At 38.9% G+C, this 16,196-nt stretch overlaps 1 long non-coding RNA gene across 4 annotated transcripts; it reads left to right on the forward strand.

Annotated features, from left to right (window-relative positions):
* The first annotated feature begins 1,036 nt into the window (after window positions 1–1,036).
* On the forward strand, window positions 1,037–15,010 carry LOC134498451 (uncharacterized). Of its 4 annotated transcripts, none has more exons than XR_010068039.1 (6): window positions 1,037–1,183; window positions 4,570–4,624; window positions 6,649–6,777; window positions 7,363–8,599; window positions 10,795–10,884; window positions 12,129–15,010. It is a non-coding gene; the product is annotated as an uncharacterized LOC134498451 (long non-coding RNA). The 4 variants fall into 4 exon arrangements; XR_010068042.1 differs by lacking the exon at window positions 6,649–6,777 and having other exon boundaries at window positions 7,363–7,385; window positions 8,526–8,599; XR_010068040.1 differs by lacking the exon at window positions 6,649–6,777.
* The last annotated feature ends 1,186 nt before the right edge of the window (window positions 15,011–16,196 follow it).

The following is a 16,196-nucleotide window of genomic DNA, read 5'->3' on the forward strand; positions in this document are numbered from 1 at the left end:
GACATTGTTTATTGGTCCATTTGTGAGAATCTTCATCTTCTTCACATTCAGGTGTAGTCCATATTGCTGACTACAATCTTTGATCTTCATCAACAAGTACTCCAGAAAGCGTAATTTTTTCAGCAGTCGGCCAGGGCATCCTCTCCATAAAAGTTGTGGAGATGTCAGGACAAGGACATGGACAGCCATGGTAGAAACTATTAATGTGATTTTTAGTGAACCTCTTTGCCCAAAGCAGCTAACCACTATTATTTATTTGTTTTTATTTATTTTAATTTTATTCATCATATTTATATGACTGCCCATCTCACAATCAAGTGACCCTGGGCAGTGTACAACAAAGTTAAAAGCAAAATATACAAATTAATATTAATGTTAGTAATATTAAAAACTTTAAAATTATAAAAAGCACAAAACTAAAAACAGAATAAAAAGGTTAGGCAAAGAGGAGGTGTTACCCCCAGGAGCCATCTTAATATTTCACCAGTCCCCTGGGATCCCCAGGCCTGTGGACACAACCAGGTCTTTAGGGACCTCCAGAAAGTTAAAAGGGTTGAGACCTGCCTCACTTCAGGGGGAAGGATGTTCCATGAAGTGGGGGCCACAGCAGAGAAGGCCTGCCACCTAGGACCCAATGTAGTGGCAATGTGGAAAACCATTGTATTTTGAGGAGTTGTGACATATTTGAAGAGAAGTGACATATTTTGATTTTTCTCCTTCACACAAAAAAGCTTAGAGTTTACTCTGAGTCATAGTAATGTTTAGCTGGCTTATTGTTTTTTACTTTTGTTTGAAAGGGGGGTGGGAGAAGAGAAAACCCCAAGATTCTTTATGTTAGCACTAGCTTATCAATATAGCTTCCCAGGCTCTTGGATTATGTCATAAACAGTGCCCAGCCCCTGGGAACTATCCAGTCAAGGTCATGTCCTGCGGTCTCGGTACCATGGAAACAGGGTCATGAGGTTTCAGGGCCAGACTTTGATAAAAACCTTAGGATTGCCTCTTGAGTTGGGCACTTGGCCACAGACCCTGGTACACAGTGCTGTGTGCAAAATTGGCTCAGGGAGCTTCTGCACAGACTTAGGGCTGAACACTCTGGAAATGGAGCCATCCTGAGGTATCTCCACTGTCATTGTTCAGGGGCTCCTGACAGCCTATGGGAGATTAAGTATCATCTTGCTTGGTATGTTCTGATTTTTCTTTATGTTATGCTTTTTGTTTAATCTGCTTAAACTGTGTTTCTGTTTAAATTTGTTTGCTTAAGTTAATAATAAAGCTGAAATCTCTCTCCTCACTGGTGTGCTCATTGTCTCTGGATCTGAAAGAACTGATTGAGGGCACCTGATCACTGCCTGGACACTCAGCAGAACACCGAACAAATGAAACTCCGTATTGGTGGGACCCACAGCATGCCCTCTCTACTAGATCTGGTGGGATGGGCAGATGCAACCAGGGAGAGGTGGTCCTTCAAATATATAATATTTGAAGCATTAATTGGTCCTTCAAATATATAATATCTGAAGCAAAAACAAGCATTAAAACCAATTTGCCATTAATAAAATATAAAGTATATTAATTAAACACAGTTAATATGATTTCTTCTGTGTATTTAATATTTTTTTTATCTGGCACACTGGAAATTACGCCTACCAACCTGTACCTTTGGAAAGGCTTCTGGTGGGTCCATAGCAGAAGGTGCATATGCTGCATTTCAAACTGCAGCCAAGTGCTCACCTGTATCACCTCTAGCTTTGTTCTCTGCTGCAGAGGAATGTTAGGTGTCCAAAGAGTTCTCTTTTTTAATTAGAAACCAATATGTCATTATTCAGATCTAATAAATTTCACATTCTCTTCCTAAGAAGATCTTTTAAAAAACCTGATGGTGAACAGCACAAAGAAGTTTGTCTGGTCCCAACAGACCAACTGCCCAAAGTCCCTCTTTTGGGGGGAGATGGGCAGTGACGAAATTCGATAAATAAATAAATGAACAAACATTGTTATCTCTTTTTGCCTAGGCTTGCCAAAATAGATGATAGAGAGGCAGAGAGATAAAGAGATAGATGGATGGATTACCCTGGCCTTCAGCTGTTGTAATATTGTTGTCTATATTCCAGTGCTGTGCTGATTTGCTTTTAATTTAGTATTTATCATATGTTACCTTTCATTTGTAATTTTTTGGATTTTGCAAAGAACTCACTTTTAATGGGTAGCATAAAAAGGATGTAAATGCAATGAAATAAATATACAGTATAAGATGCCCAAAAATAAAAAGTTGGATCATTTAGTATATGTATTGATTGGTTTGGTAACACCTTTTGAATTATTTTAGTGGAGTGAAATTTTGGTGGGAAGTTCATATAATAACAATTTATTAAGTTCATCATCATCATCATCATCATCATAGTCAATTTGGTCTAGTGGTTAAGGTGCTGGACTAGAAACCAGGAGACTGTGAGTTCTAGTCGTGCCTTAGGCATGAAAGCCAGCTTGGGCCAGTTGCTCTCTCTCAGCCCAACCCACCTCACAGGGTGGTTGTTGTGGGGAAAATAGGAGGAGAAGGAGTATTAGGTATGTTCCCCACTTTGAGTTATTTATAAAAATAATAAAAGCGGGATAAAAAATAAATAAATAAAATAATGATGTAGTTTCTCCAAATTGAAACAGATCCAGGAGAGGTCACTGGTGAGTAGAAGATGGTTGTAAATGACAATTCGCATTGGGACTTAGATGATACTACCCTTTCACACTTTTCCACTAAAAAGGGTGCCATTACCATATATTGTTGTTGTTTATTCGTTCAGTCGCTTCCAACTCTTCGTGACTTCATGGACCAGCCCACGCCAGAGCTTCCTGTCGGTCGTCAACACCCCCAGCTCCCCCAGGGACGAGTCCGTCACCTCTAGAATACCATCCATGCACCTTGCCCTTGGTCGGCCCCTCTTCCTTTTGCCCTCCACTCTCCCCAGCATCGGCATCTTCTCCAGGGTGTCCCGTCTTCTCATTATGTGGCCAAAGTATTTCAGTTTTGCCTTTAATATCATTCCCTCCAGTGAGCAGTCTGGCTTTATTTCCTGGAGGATGGACTGGTTGGATCTTCTTGCAGTCCAAGGCACTCTCAGAATTTTCCTCCAACACCACAGTTCCAAAGCATCGATCTTCCTTCGCTCAGCCTTCCTTATGGTCCAGCTCTCGCAGCCGTATGTTACTACAGGGAACACCATTGCTTTAACTATGCGGACCTTTGTTGTCAGTGTGATGTCTCTGCTCTTAACTATTTTATTGAGTACCATATATTACTATACCAAATAAAAATTAGCAAACGTGTTTCTACATTTGCAATTCTAAACGTGTTGAGTTTCACTGGATTTAGTTCTGAGAATTTGGATGCATTCTCTGCTTTTTTCCCACTTAGCCCATCCAAATTGGAAATTGGAAAGATGCGGAAAAAATCCACCTTTGGATTAGATTTATCCACACACCTTCAGTTCTAGGCCCTTGGACATTCTTGAATTAGCCTCTGAGACAACACCTTCAGTCCATAGCAATGGCCATAAATGGCTTGTACTGAAGTTAACTGAACTTCAGAAGAACTTTCTCAGTGAAGTGCTTTCCAGCTGTAATCTAACATAGGTAATATAAAGGAAGGCCATGTATTTTTTTAAAAAAATTGCAGCATATTTGAAGGTTGAGCTACTGCCTATAATAGAAAATTACCCACTAGTGCTCGCTATAGGGTCTTGATAATAGTGGGTTGCTAGCACAGTTTCTAACTTGAACAGGACAAAAAGATTTTCCTATTTTGATTTTACTTTTTGAAAACATAGTTGTAATGAACACAGACCTTTGGCTTTTAAAGCCATTTTGTCTCAGAAACGTTGAAAAGAGAAAGAGTGAGAAAGAAGCTGGCTAGCAAACATGCCAGGTGTTGGCACAAGATGATGAGATTTTCACCTATAGGATAATTATCCAGAATTAAAGGAAGAATACATTTTTTTTTTTACAGAGAAGCCTCTTCTACAGGACGCAATTCATTTGTCCAATGGATTGCCATCTTTTAATTAGGAACAGCACGGTGAAACAGTGTGAGAATTAGCAAGGAAAGTACAAAGATGGGAAAGAGGAACCAGTGTGTCTCTTAACCTTGTGAAACTCTATCTTGTATAAAAGGAGTACCCGATGATTGAGGGAGGTTATACTTGGGTTGACTGTGTCATGCCAACTCAAGTCTTATCTTGTTTCCCCACTTTTAACTTGGAGTTAACAGTCGCACTTCATTGTTGGGTGTGTGACTCCCCTGGCATTGACTCTTCAGCATCTATTGACCACAGATTGCCAGGATGGAGATAACAAGTTAAAGATTTATTCTGGGCCCTCTTTGTCTATCACTCTTTCAGTTCTTTGTGTAAGAGGTTGCTAATCTCAGGTCACTTCTGCCTTTCTTCCCAGGCACACTTCCACACAGCACATTCTCTTTGACTCTCCTCCTTTGTTGCTGTTGCTGAAATGAAGTTTCTTGCTGAAAGCCACTATATTGTGTTGAAGATCTGTGTTGTTGTTTTTTTCTTTAAGACAATGATACTTTAAAGAAGAATCTTAAAGCATCTTGAGCAAGAGACAAAGAAAAGTGAGTACTCTGTGTTTCTGCCCTTTCCTGAAGAAATGTGAAAGATTGCTTTTAACCAGTCAGAACACAATATTTAAATGATGCCAGTTTCCCTTCAGTGGAAAACAGTATGTCCTTCTCTTTTTCAAGATTACTTTTATGGGAAGCTGTATAAATCAGGAGTTAGCCTGAAGCATAAGTATCATTTTTGTAACAGTACATTACTATTAGTATTAACAGTACAGATTGGCATTTCCCTGGATATTTACCATTTACCCAGGGAATCTCAAAACTTCTGCTCTCCTATAAAAGCTTTATTTAGGTGGACATTTGTGTTTTCTGTGCTAAAGCATGACTATTTATCTACTTATTTATTTATTCTATTTTTCTTTTGCTGTTACTTCCAAATGAAGCAAAACCAAATTCTGGGTAATGCCAGTAGCAGAAAGTGACCAACATATTAGTATCAAAATAGCCAAAATTTCTGTTCTGTTTTCTTAGCCTTGTGTTGCTGATGGACACATAAAGTCCCAACTTTCGATATATAATCTCCTTCCAACATTCTTTTGGGCTGGAAAGAATAAAAAAGGCAATTGGAACTATTAGAATGGTTGGTTACCCTCAGTTAACAGATATGTTTTGAGGATTTTTAAAACAGCACTTGAGAAAAGGGTATTAGAAGCTTTAATGCAGATTCATGATGTTTGCTTTTAATGGTAATTCTAGGGTTAAGCTGGTGAACATGTATACTGACTATAGACAAGACCTGGCTAGTCTCTTTCCCTCCCTACCTTCTTGTCCTCCAGCTAAAAGGTTTTCCATATTTTAAGGCAATGACCAGTTTTAGGCCGTGTAAAAAGCTGGGAAGCATGGGCTGGAAGAAATGCTGCTTTCCAGAATGCTCAGTGATTACAAGTACTCCTCACTTAACAACCATTTGTTTAGTGACAGTTCAGACTTAAGATGGTGCTGAAAATACTGACTTACAACCGGTTCTCACACTTATGACCGTCACAGCATCCCTGCGGCCACTTGATCACAAGTTGGGTGCTTGGCAACCGGTTCACATTTATGACTGCCGCAGAGTCCCATGGTCACGTGATTGGCATTTTCAACCTTCCTGGCTAGCTTCTGGCAAGCAAAATCAAAGGGGAACGGTGTGATTCGCTTAATGACCATGTGGTTTGCTTAATGCCTGCAGTGATTCACTAAACAACTTCTGCAAAACAGGTTGTAAAATTGGGTCAGATTCACTTAATGACCTCTTTGCTTAGCGACCAAAATGCTGGGCCCGATTGTGGTTGTTAAGCAGGGACTACCTGTAGCATGTATGGATTTGATAAGAAGGTAATCCATTCCTTTTATCCATTGGGTGCCATGGCCCATATTGGCCAGTCTTCTGAGATGACTATGTTATACTAGGTTTTTCTCATGCAATCTTGCTTTTATTTATTTTTAAAGTGTCTTAATGGTTGTGACATTGTTTTAATTGTTTGTCATACAGTGCCCAAAGTCATGTTTATTGAGATGGGCAGCCATATAAATTTGATAGATAGATAGATAGATAAATAAATAAATAAGAGGAGAGAAGCAAAGTGTTGGCCTTTCTGAGTCTCTTTGCTTGCATCTAGTGGCTGCCTGGATATTTGTAGTCAGACTGTGTAGCCCTGTGGAAAGGGAAGGACAGAAGTTGGGTAAAAAGCTCATCAACTGTGTTCCAGTGCTGCACCAGGTCCTAGAAGTAGTACTTGGAGAAACCATTTTTCACTACCTATGTTTGTCCAACCTTGAACTTTGACCTCAGTTGAGAGACATAATTGCCAAGCCCAGAAATGCTGAGCAACAAAGGAACCTCAGATTTCTTGGAAGGTGTTGGAAAAAGTTGTTCTACTACAAGTGATGATCTAAGTGGGAGTGTGGGAATAGGTTCCTGGTTTCAGTTAGCATATCTACTACCATTGACTGGACTTTAGGTAGGCCCCAGCACTTGTAGGACAAATGCTTCTGCTTCAGAGCAGTCATATGTAGAGTAACCTCTGTTACAGGGTTATGCTTCCATGTCTTGTTTGATCTGAACATCCTAGTCTGTCCTGAACCTGGTAACACCTTGCTTGTCAGTCTTCTGGATCTTGATTACTTTGTCTTGACTGTGGCTCTTTTGCCTACTGCCTGATGTAAGTGTTCTTTTCTGGGTTTTAATGCTGGGCTGCTTAATAATGACCCCCTAATTTGCTGTTTTAAATGTGCCATGCTTTGAATTATACATGAAAAACTGTGAATGTTTCATAAATAGTCAGAGAAGAAATACCCAAAGGTCTAGACTTATTTATTGATGGACTTGCTTCTTGAAATGCTGTCATGAACTATATGTCTAACAAAAAGAGGTAAAATTAGGGAGTGGGGAACAAAAATAATTTTTTATCCTCATAGTATAAACAGTTCTTAAGCCTACACATTTACTTGATATATTTGAAAAGATTTCTGGTTTGACAATAAAATGGGATGAATCTCAAGGGTTTGCAATGAGGTAGTTCTGACAATTAGCTATTTAAAAGACTAATATACATTTTCAATATTTAGAAATGTAATGCCACGGGTATATATGTTGGATGGCTGATGGAAACCTTTAAACTGTAATGAGATTTTTTAAAAAAAATTTAAGGAATTTAAGGAATTTCTTAAGTGAATGTGATTCCATGATTAATAGATTTTCAGTAGTTTATATTTATAAATCTATTTTTTGAATTCAATTTACTTAGGATGAAGAAAAACCACCTATACTGTATGTATTTATGGTTGCCAATGTCTAAAACAACGTATGTAATATGCCTAACTTTATAGCATATTTTATGGTATTAATGACCAGTAAAGCCCACTTTCAGAAGGCTTTGCATTGTGAATCTGTATTATGGATGCAGAGAAAACAATATTAGTTGGATCCAACATTTAGACTGCAGAAGTTGGTTTATTGAAGCTTCATAATTATAAAATACATTTCCTGATAACCTGGGTACTTTAGTAGTAACTAACAGGTTGGCATTATAAAAATGGCACAATTAATTTATAGAAATAAACATTTTACATGCTACTTTATTATTGTTAGGATGCTGATTCCATTGGCCCCAATATATGTATACAGATGCTGAAACCAAACAAACGTTGGATGAGCTAAAGTGGGCTTCTGATCTGAAGATATAATCACAGAGATTTATACAGAAAAACAGTTTCCAAGTTTTTAAGACATATTTGGATTTATGATAAGTTATCCAGCATGAAATTATGCTGAGAGTTTATTGACTCTTGAGTTACTCTATTGATCACGAATTATGAATTATAATGTGTCAGGAACATGTTCCATTACAAATTGACACTTATGTGTTGTGGGCCTCCCCTATAATTATTTCTTCTTCGGGTTTAAGAATGTCAGAGATTGTATATTGGCAATTTTGTCTCATTCAATGACCTCACGCTTGTAATTAAGATCCTTAGTTTCACAAGATAATCTGCCAAGAATTGAAAGCTTCAGGGTTCTAGAACAGCATTCATGACTCTTGTGGGGAAAATGCCCACTTAAAGTTGGAACAAATGTAACTGGAGATAGATACAACATACTGCAGGCTCCTTTTCAAGAATGCAGAAGAGACCCAAAGCCTACAAGGTTACAGATTATATACCCTGTGAAATGCTACATAGGATTCACAAAGGCAAAGTAAATTATAGCATGACCTTTCCAGCCAGAACGTAATATCTGATAAGGCTCTGCATTCTACATTTCTAAGGAGGCTCCACCGCCGACCCTTTCAGCTGATAAAAGCGCCTTTTAGCATGAACAATGTCCTTTATTTTTCCCATATGTTGACACCTTTCACACCAAAGAAAAGACAACCACCTGGTTTTTGTTATCTGTCACCTTCCCCTCTAGGGTCATCAGGCAATTTCAGTTTCCCTGCTCCTTCTGATGTGTGATTCAAAATCCCTCAGAGTGACCGTGTACAGGTATGTGAGAATAGAGAATATTATTTGTCTCCCCACAGACCTGGTGCCTTTTCCCAAAACCTGGAATTCCCCTGAGTGCATATAAATCATATTTAGAAGAAGTAGCTGCTGTCATAATTTTTGGCAAGTGGAACATTATTTTTGGAAGCTGAGAATGAATGTTAAAGGCATTATCTGGACCCTTTTAGCCAATTTAGAAACATTACATCTTGCCCTTCTATTTTTTTTTTCTTTAAAAAGTATTTATTTTAGAATGCAATAAAAACCCAAACAATAAAAATAGATCCCCCCCCCCAAAAAAAACCCAGAACAGTATAAATTAACATAGAAGCCAGAATAAGACCAATAAAACCCTGGAGACAATACATAAATATGGCGTGGAATAGGAAGCTGTTGATCAACATCTCTGCTATAAATGATCTGATTGTAATAATCTTAATTCCAGTTAAGGAATTTTCCTAAGGGAGGTGAAAAGCTTAGATATCTTGACTGCCAATTTTTTTGTCTGCATTAACAGACTTCAAATACATTTTTTGAAAGCATAAAGAAAAAGTTGGCGTTTGGGTGTATGTTCCCTTTCCTTACTGCTTTCTCATATAGAATTGGGTCTTGGAAAGGGCTTAGCACTAAACAGTTTATGCCACCTCTTTTGCCGCCTTAAATACTTCAGAAGGAAGAGGTCACGGTGATACCATTTTAGAAGATGCCTCCTTTCTTGAGCTCTGCTTAATTTCATTCTTTGAGGAATATAATATTTCACAATTCTGCCTCTAGTTTGAATGACCTTCTCTTGACCATTTCTGCCCCTTTCACTGGGATATCTTCTCTGATTCTATTTTCAGATTTTCCTGTATCATTCACCCTTACAAAACAAGGATGAAAGCCTTCTGTTCAGCAGAAAATCAGGAAGATAGGGGTGTTTCATGCAAATATAACATGTAGCACTGTTTCTATTTAACACATATGCCTGTCATTTTCTTTAAAAACCAGTGAGAAATGCTGGGTGATATTTCAGATCCAGAAAGGTTTGCTAAGCAAGATGCCAGGAGGATGGGAATATCATTGCATAATTCCTCCTCCTTACTTCTTCCTATGACTTGAAGGAACTCTGAAAAATTGAGGATTTGTAGGAAAAACATTATGGGTTAGGATTTTTTTCCTCACAACTTTAGAAAGGTGGAATTATACTATCACAGCCAGCTGAGGTAATGGTTAAGGCGCCAGCTAGTAACCAGGAGACCATGAGTTCTAATCCCACTTTAGGCACCAAGCCAGCAGGGTGACCTTGGACCAGTCACTCTGTCTTAGTCCTAGGAAGAAGGCAGTGGCAAACCACTCCCAAAAATGTTGCCAAGAAAACTGCAGGAACTGCAGTCACCAGGAGTCCACGTTGACTCAAAGGCACCCACTCTTTTAGCATTAGCAGTATCAGAATGTTGACTTTCTAATGTATAAACATGGACAATTGAGACCGTCTGCAATGAATCCATCACCAGGGGTGACATTTACCTTGCTGACCTTACTGAACGTGTAAAAGCTAAGCAGGTTGGCAATGGTTCATACTCAGATGGCAGACCACTGGAAATCTCAGGTCAACAGGCTAGTCTATGAAAACTTCATAGAAGAAGGCAGGAGGAAATCACTTCTGCTCATGCAGGAGCTCAACTCGAGGGAAGCCTTATTTCCTGAATGTCCCCGGTCAGCATTGATTTCAACTCAGTTCCCTTAAAATTGTGCTTAATCAGACAACTGGATTGCAGATCTGCCCAAGGAGTCCAGGGCGAGTTCAGATCAGAATGAAAGCAGTCTCTGGCTAGGTCACCCATGGAACTGATGAGTGGAAGGAAAGCAGAGCTTACTTTTGATCCCTCTGATAAAATCAGCTGGGGCTCAGAGGGAGCTTCCACTTCTGTGCCCTGGCTGGTACACTTTTACAGGTGTTTTCCTGTGCACTTCATCTTCACTTCCCCACAGGTGTGCATAAAAACTGGCTCAAGGTCCTGCCTGGCTAACGGAGGCTGGTTTGCTCAGAGAAATATGCAGGAAAACAAAAGCAAAGTTTTGTAGACTGACTGGGTCCCTGGCTTTCCTACTTTCTGGCATGCAAATTAATGTTCCAATTAACAGCAAAACTCTAATTATGCTTCTTTGGAAATAGACTTGTTTATTTCAGCAGAGTTTGCTTCTCTATGCAGGTAGTTATTACGTTGTGCCCTTTAAACTTCAAAACACAAAACAACTCTGAGATAACCAGATTCTCCGACATCCAGATTCTCCTGCAACAGGTACCTACCTTTTTATTTTTTTGCCAGTTTATTATTACATATTTTGAAAGAATATTAAAAAAAAAATAGATAGTTCAGAAAAGAACATCAGGGACAGGTAGGGAAATACAGGCGGGAAAGTAACAAATCTGGAATTTCATAAAACTAATATATTTTAATCCATCATTAAAAGATTATGATATTGTAAGCTATTTCATATCCATTTTCCAGTCAAAATCCACGTGCAAACTTTAATGTTTTAATTTAATTTAATTTTAATTTAACATTTTGAACTTTAAGCTATGAATACTTGCTTAACACAGTTCTAGTAATTAAAATATTAAAATGAGAGCCAGTTTGGTCTAGTGGTTAAGGTGCTGGGCTAGAAACCAGGAGACCGAGAGTTCTAGTCTTGCCTTAGGCATGAAAGCTGGCTGGGTGACCTTGGGCCAGTCCCTCCCTCTCAGCCCAAGAGCCAATCAGGCATGGTATGAGAGTTCTAGTCCCGCCTTAGGCATGAAAGCCGGCTGGGTGACCTTGGGCCAGTCCCTCCCTCTCAGCCCAAGAGCCAATCAGGCATGGTATGAGAGTTCTAGTCCCGCCTTAGGCATGAAAGCTGGCTGGGTGACCTTGGGCTGGTCACTCTCTCTCAGCCCAACCCACCTCACAGGGTTGCTGTTGTGGGGAAAAGAGGAGGAGGAAGGAGCGTTAGGTATGTTCGCCGCCTTGAGTTATTTATAAAAATAATAAAGGTGGGATAATAAATAAATAAATAACTAAATACTACTGTAGATAGTAAATAATGTGTGAGTCAATGCTATGAATTAGACATCAACAGCTCTCTACTTGAAACAGCCCAACTCAAGGTCCAAATGGTACATAGGATTTCAACTCATCAAGAGGTAAAGGGGTTGCAAACCACCACTATCACAACTTGCCCCCACCCCCGGGAAAAATGTGGCTGGGGTTAAGCCATGTCTACATCCTTTAAGCAGAAGGTGAGAGTGGACTGCAAAAACCTAAACCAGTGGTGACGTTAGGTCACATCCTGGATTTTCTTAAAGGTTGCTGGAATGAAGAAATATCTAAATAATTCTTCAATTATTTGCAGATGCTGCAGTATTGTAAATAAAAAGTCCAGCAGAAAAAAAATCAAACCTGTTTCTATCTTTAGGCATTTTTAGAAAGGAAGGGTAAAAGTTGAGGACAAATGGGCCATCTTGGAATGCCCTTTTAACACTAGATGTTGTTGTTTATTCATTTAGTCGCTTCCGACTCCTCGTGACTTCATGGACCAGCCCACGCCAGAGCTTCCTGTCGGTCGTCAACGCCCCCAGCTCCCCCAGGGACGAGTCCGTCACCTCTAGAATATCATCCATCCACCTTGCCCTTGGTTGGCCCCTCTTCCTTTTGCCTTCCACTCTCCCTAGCATCAGCATCTTCTCCAGGGTGTCCTGTCTTCTCAATATGTGGCCAAAGTATTTCAGTTTTGCCTTTAATATCATTCCCTCAAGTGAGCAGTCTGGCTTGATTTCCTGGAGGATGGACTGGTTGGATCTTCTTGCAATCCAAGGCACTCTCAGAATTTCTCCAACACCACAGTTCAAAAGCATCAATCTTCCTTTTCTCAGCCTTCCTTATGGTCCAGCTCTCGCAGCCATATGTTACTACTGGGAATACCCTTGCTTTGACTATGCGGACCTAGATAATTCCACCTAAAACTTAGTTTTAACTTAACCCCTTATGTAACAACCCTCAGAAACTGAAGTAGTGAATATAAATTTGTTTGCCAATTCCAACAGACTCTCTCTCTCTCTCTCTCTCTCTCTCTCTCCCATACACACTCACCTCAAATTTTAAAATAAAAGTGGCTTCTGAGATCTTTTCAGCTTTCTTGTCTAGGCTACAGACCTGGGATATCCAGCTGGTTTTCTGTCCAGGAACTAACATGGCATGACCTTGCTAAGCTACCAAGGGCATTCCCAGACAACATTTTTGCAGAGACTTCCCTCAAAGCACAAATGTACAGGAAGCCAGGGAAACCCTGTAAAAAAACTCTGTTGACCCTTCTAGAGAGAGCAGATGCTTTAACACTTGCTACACATTTTGTGAAATGCCCATTTTGAATCCAGTGCAGAGGCCTACAAAACACTGATGGAAGGCATCACATTTCCTGGAATAATTTCCCCAGAAGCAATACACCCAAAGGTGCATCTTTGGTTAGTAGTCCAGTCTGCACATGTGTGTTATTTTGCTTTTTTCCCCCTCATTTATTTTTTGCAACAAAGAAAAAAAGGAAGAAAGATATTAAAAGCTGTGGGGAAAATTTGGCAGAATTACAGGGGGGAGGTCCATAAAATGTTGTGGATGAATTGGAAGACTGCACAGTAAAAGATCCTCGAAGCTGATTTCATGAAGCACTTCCATGCAAACATTTGACTTTACATAGAGCACTGCTGTAGAGAAATAAAAAATAGCTCATTCTCTTAACCTTACTTGGAATTTCTAAATGTGCGATTGTACTTTAGACTGAGTGCAGAATGTTAAAAGTACGAAATTACATTTATTTAGCTTTTTAAAAATACTTCTGCAAAATTAAGCCTCTTTAACTCCACAGCCCCAAGTTTATATGTGGTTTTTCCCCTATAAAAACTTTTAATATTTTAACTTGCTATTTAGCTCAGCATCACTCTACTCAAGATTTATTTAAGTACACCACTGAATTCATAATATGCGAAATGGCCCAATGTTGATAACAGTTACTCAGAAGCAAGTGCTGTTGATTTCAGGAGATTCTTTTTTCCAGAAAAAAAAAAATCTTTGAATTGCAGCCAAAGGCTTGTGTTTTAATTGTTTAGCAATTGTTTTTTAAAAACAAGTCTCTTTAAGAGTTTGGTATCCAGTAATTAGCACAACAAATTTATGCTATGTTTACTTATAGGTGCATGACAAATAAAATAACTACTACTACTGCTTGTTAAAATTGGAAGAATGTATAATACCATAATTAAGGCTGGACACTTTCAAAGGCAGCTTCATGGCATATATTCTTCTTAATTTGCTACACATTATGTAAACAGGAGCATATGGTGTTGATTTTGTACACAATCATTCCCACCACCAACTAGGATTTGTTTGGCAATGAGTTGTATTTAATACTTCTGCATCTGCATCTGCAAATTTAATGGTTAGGGCTTCAGAAGGAAAACAGGGTTAAATAGCTGGTTGTTTCACTTGTATTTAAATAAGAATTAAACATGATGAGCTAAAGGCTAATGATGCTGAAGATCAGGTATGGAAATCTGGGCTCAAAAGTTAATGGCTGGATTTCAGTGTATGTCAGACACTGATGTGTTTTGAGATAGGATTCTATGGGAGCTGATAAAGATTTTAAATAAATAAATGTACTCTTCCTAGACTGAGTTAATAGACTTCGCATGAGTACCAGTTCTTCCCAAGTCTGGTGGGTAGCAAAGAGGGTTAGGGTTTTTAATCCTGAGTTTTGGGAGACACTGTTTGATCAACAGGAAGAGATCTTCTCCTCTTTCAGAGGACAGTGACTGTTATAGACATTGAAAAATAGTGGAATCAAAGGATACTGCATTATTTACATCTGCCTCTGAACTAGCAATTGTCCTTGTGGGATAGGGTGGGGAATCGTATCACAAAATGACAGCCCCCCCCCCCCCAAAAAAAGACAAGAGGCTTTCTGTCTTGCAAAACATTCATAAGGCATAGAATTTTGACCTGTTGGATCATGGAACAGTCAAAGTTCTGAGTGGAACTTTTGGTTTTTTTTAATTTTTTTTTAGCATGGTACAGATTTTTCTTTGTTTGTTGCTGGCATTTTGTGACACCTGATTGGATAGACTAAAATTTTACATTATAACAGGTAGCAAAGAAACAATAAACCTTAATATAGCCATAGACCAGAATTCAGACAAAACAAACATAAAACAGTAATAGTATCAGCACGTAGTGCTTCCTATCCTGTAGAACTAACACTGATATAGTGTGCCCTTATTGGTAAAGAACAAAATTTTGCAATTAGGTAGCTAACTTTATAAACGCTTGTCTAGCTAAAAAGTAATTTACATAAAATTCATGTTTCTGCCAGGCTTGCGTTTATTTATCTATTTATTTTTAAAGAAAGGCTGAAGTACCCTGGAACACAGATTTAAATAAAATTTACATTGTTGGAAAACATGCTGTACGGACTTGATTTTTCCTGATACACATGGGCAAAGCCTCTGAATTAATGGGAATTTATTGTACTTGCCTTTTGGAATTGCTTAAGAAAGAGCACTGAAATGGGTTCTAGAGAAGGTCCATGGTACTTAGAATAGGTGATAGATAGAAATATTTTTGTTGGAAAGAGCCTCTGAACTCTTTTAAGCATGTAATGAATCCTTCTGCCTTCAGTTAACTTGTAGAGGGCAGAAGGAATGGCCCTGAGGGACAGGACGAAGACCTAATACCAAGACAATGGTTAGATAAAAGAGGACTGAGTCCGGTCCAGAACTGTAACCTGAAAAACTCAGACAAGACCTTCCCTAGTTCTCACAAAGATAAAGGGGGGAAGGGGGAAGCGTATTCAGACTTGCAAGGTTCTGTTACTATAGCTTTACAATAAAAATAGTACTGACCTACATGACATTGGGTTTCTAGTCTGATCCACCTTGAAGACCTGACAATTCTTTTTTGGAACTCAGCATCTTCAACCAGTTGTGGGTTGACCTCCTTGGCCATTGTGACAAGTATGTTGTATATATTCCATATATATCATATCCTTTATCAAGTATGATTCTTCTCTCATTGTATCACAAGCAGGAGAAGGATATTAGTTTAAGGAATCTTGTACTGTTATGGCTTGGGGAAAGCCAGTCCTGGGGAAAACAAGACAGTTGGAGCACAGAGTATAGGACTCTGAAGTAAAACCTGAAAGAAGACTTAAATTGAAAGCAAGCAAGCAAGCAAGCATGGACATCTATGATACAGCTGAAATATAAACCATCTGGTGAAATTATTTTGTTCTTGTTTGCTTTGGTATTTTGAAATATTCCCTGGCTTGACATGCCATAAAGTTACCAATTTATAAACCTAAGAAAGGCTGGATGAAACCCAACTGACTCCAGGCTGTGATTCCTGCTCACAAGGAATTAGGAGACCTACAGTAAGTAATTCCCAGTGACTGAAATGGGGCTGACTCAGAGTGTGTTTGTCTTTCTGTCTCTGGAGAGATGAAAATTGTACATTTTACTTTTTCTTTTTGGCTGGATGAATACACAGATAATGCATGCAGGATGAAGTTGTGAAACCAAAACCAGACAAGT

The sequence above is a fragment of the Candoia aspera genome, chromosome 5, assembly GCF_035149785.1.
Source record: "Candoia aspera isolate rCanAsp1 chromosome 5, rCanAsp1.hap2, whole genome shotgun sequence".
Classification (NCBI taxonomy): domain Eukaryota; kingdom Metazoa; phylum Chordata; class Lepidosauria; order Squamata; family Boidae; genus Candoia; species Candoia aspera.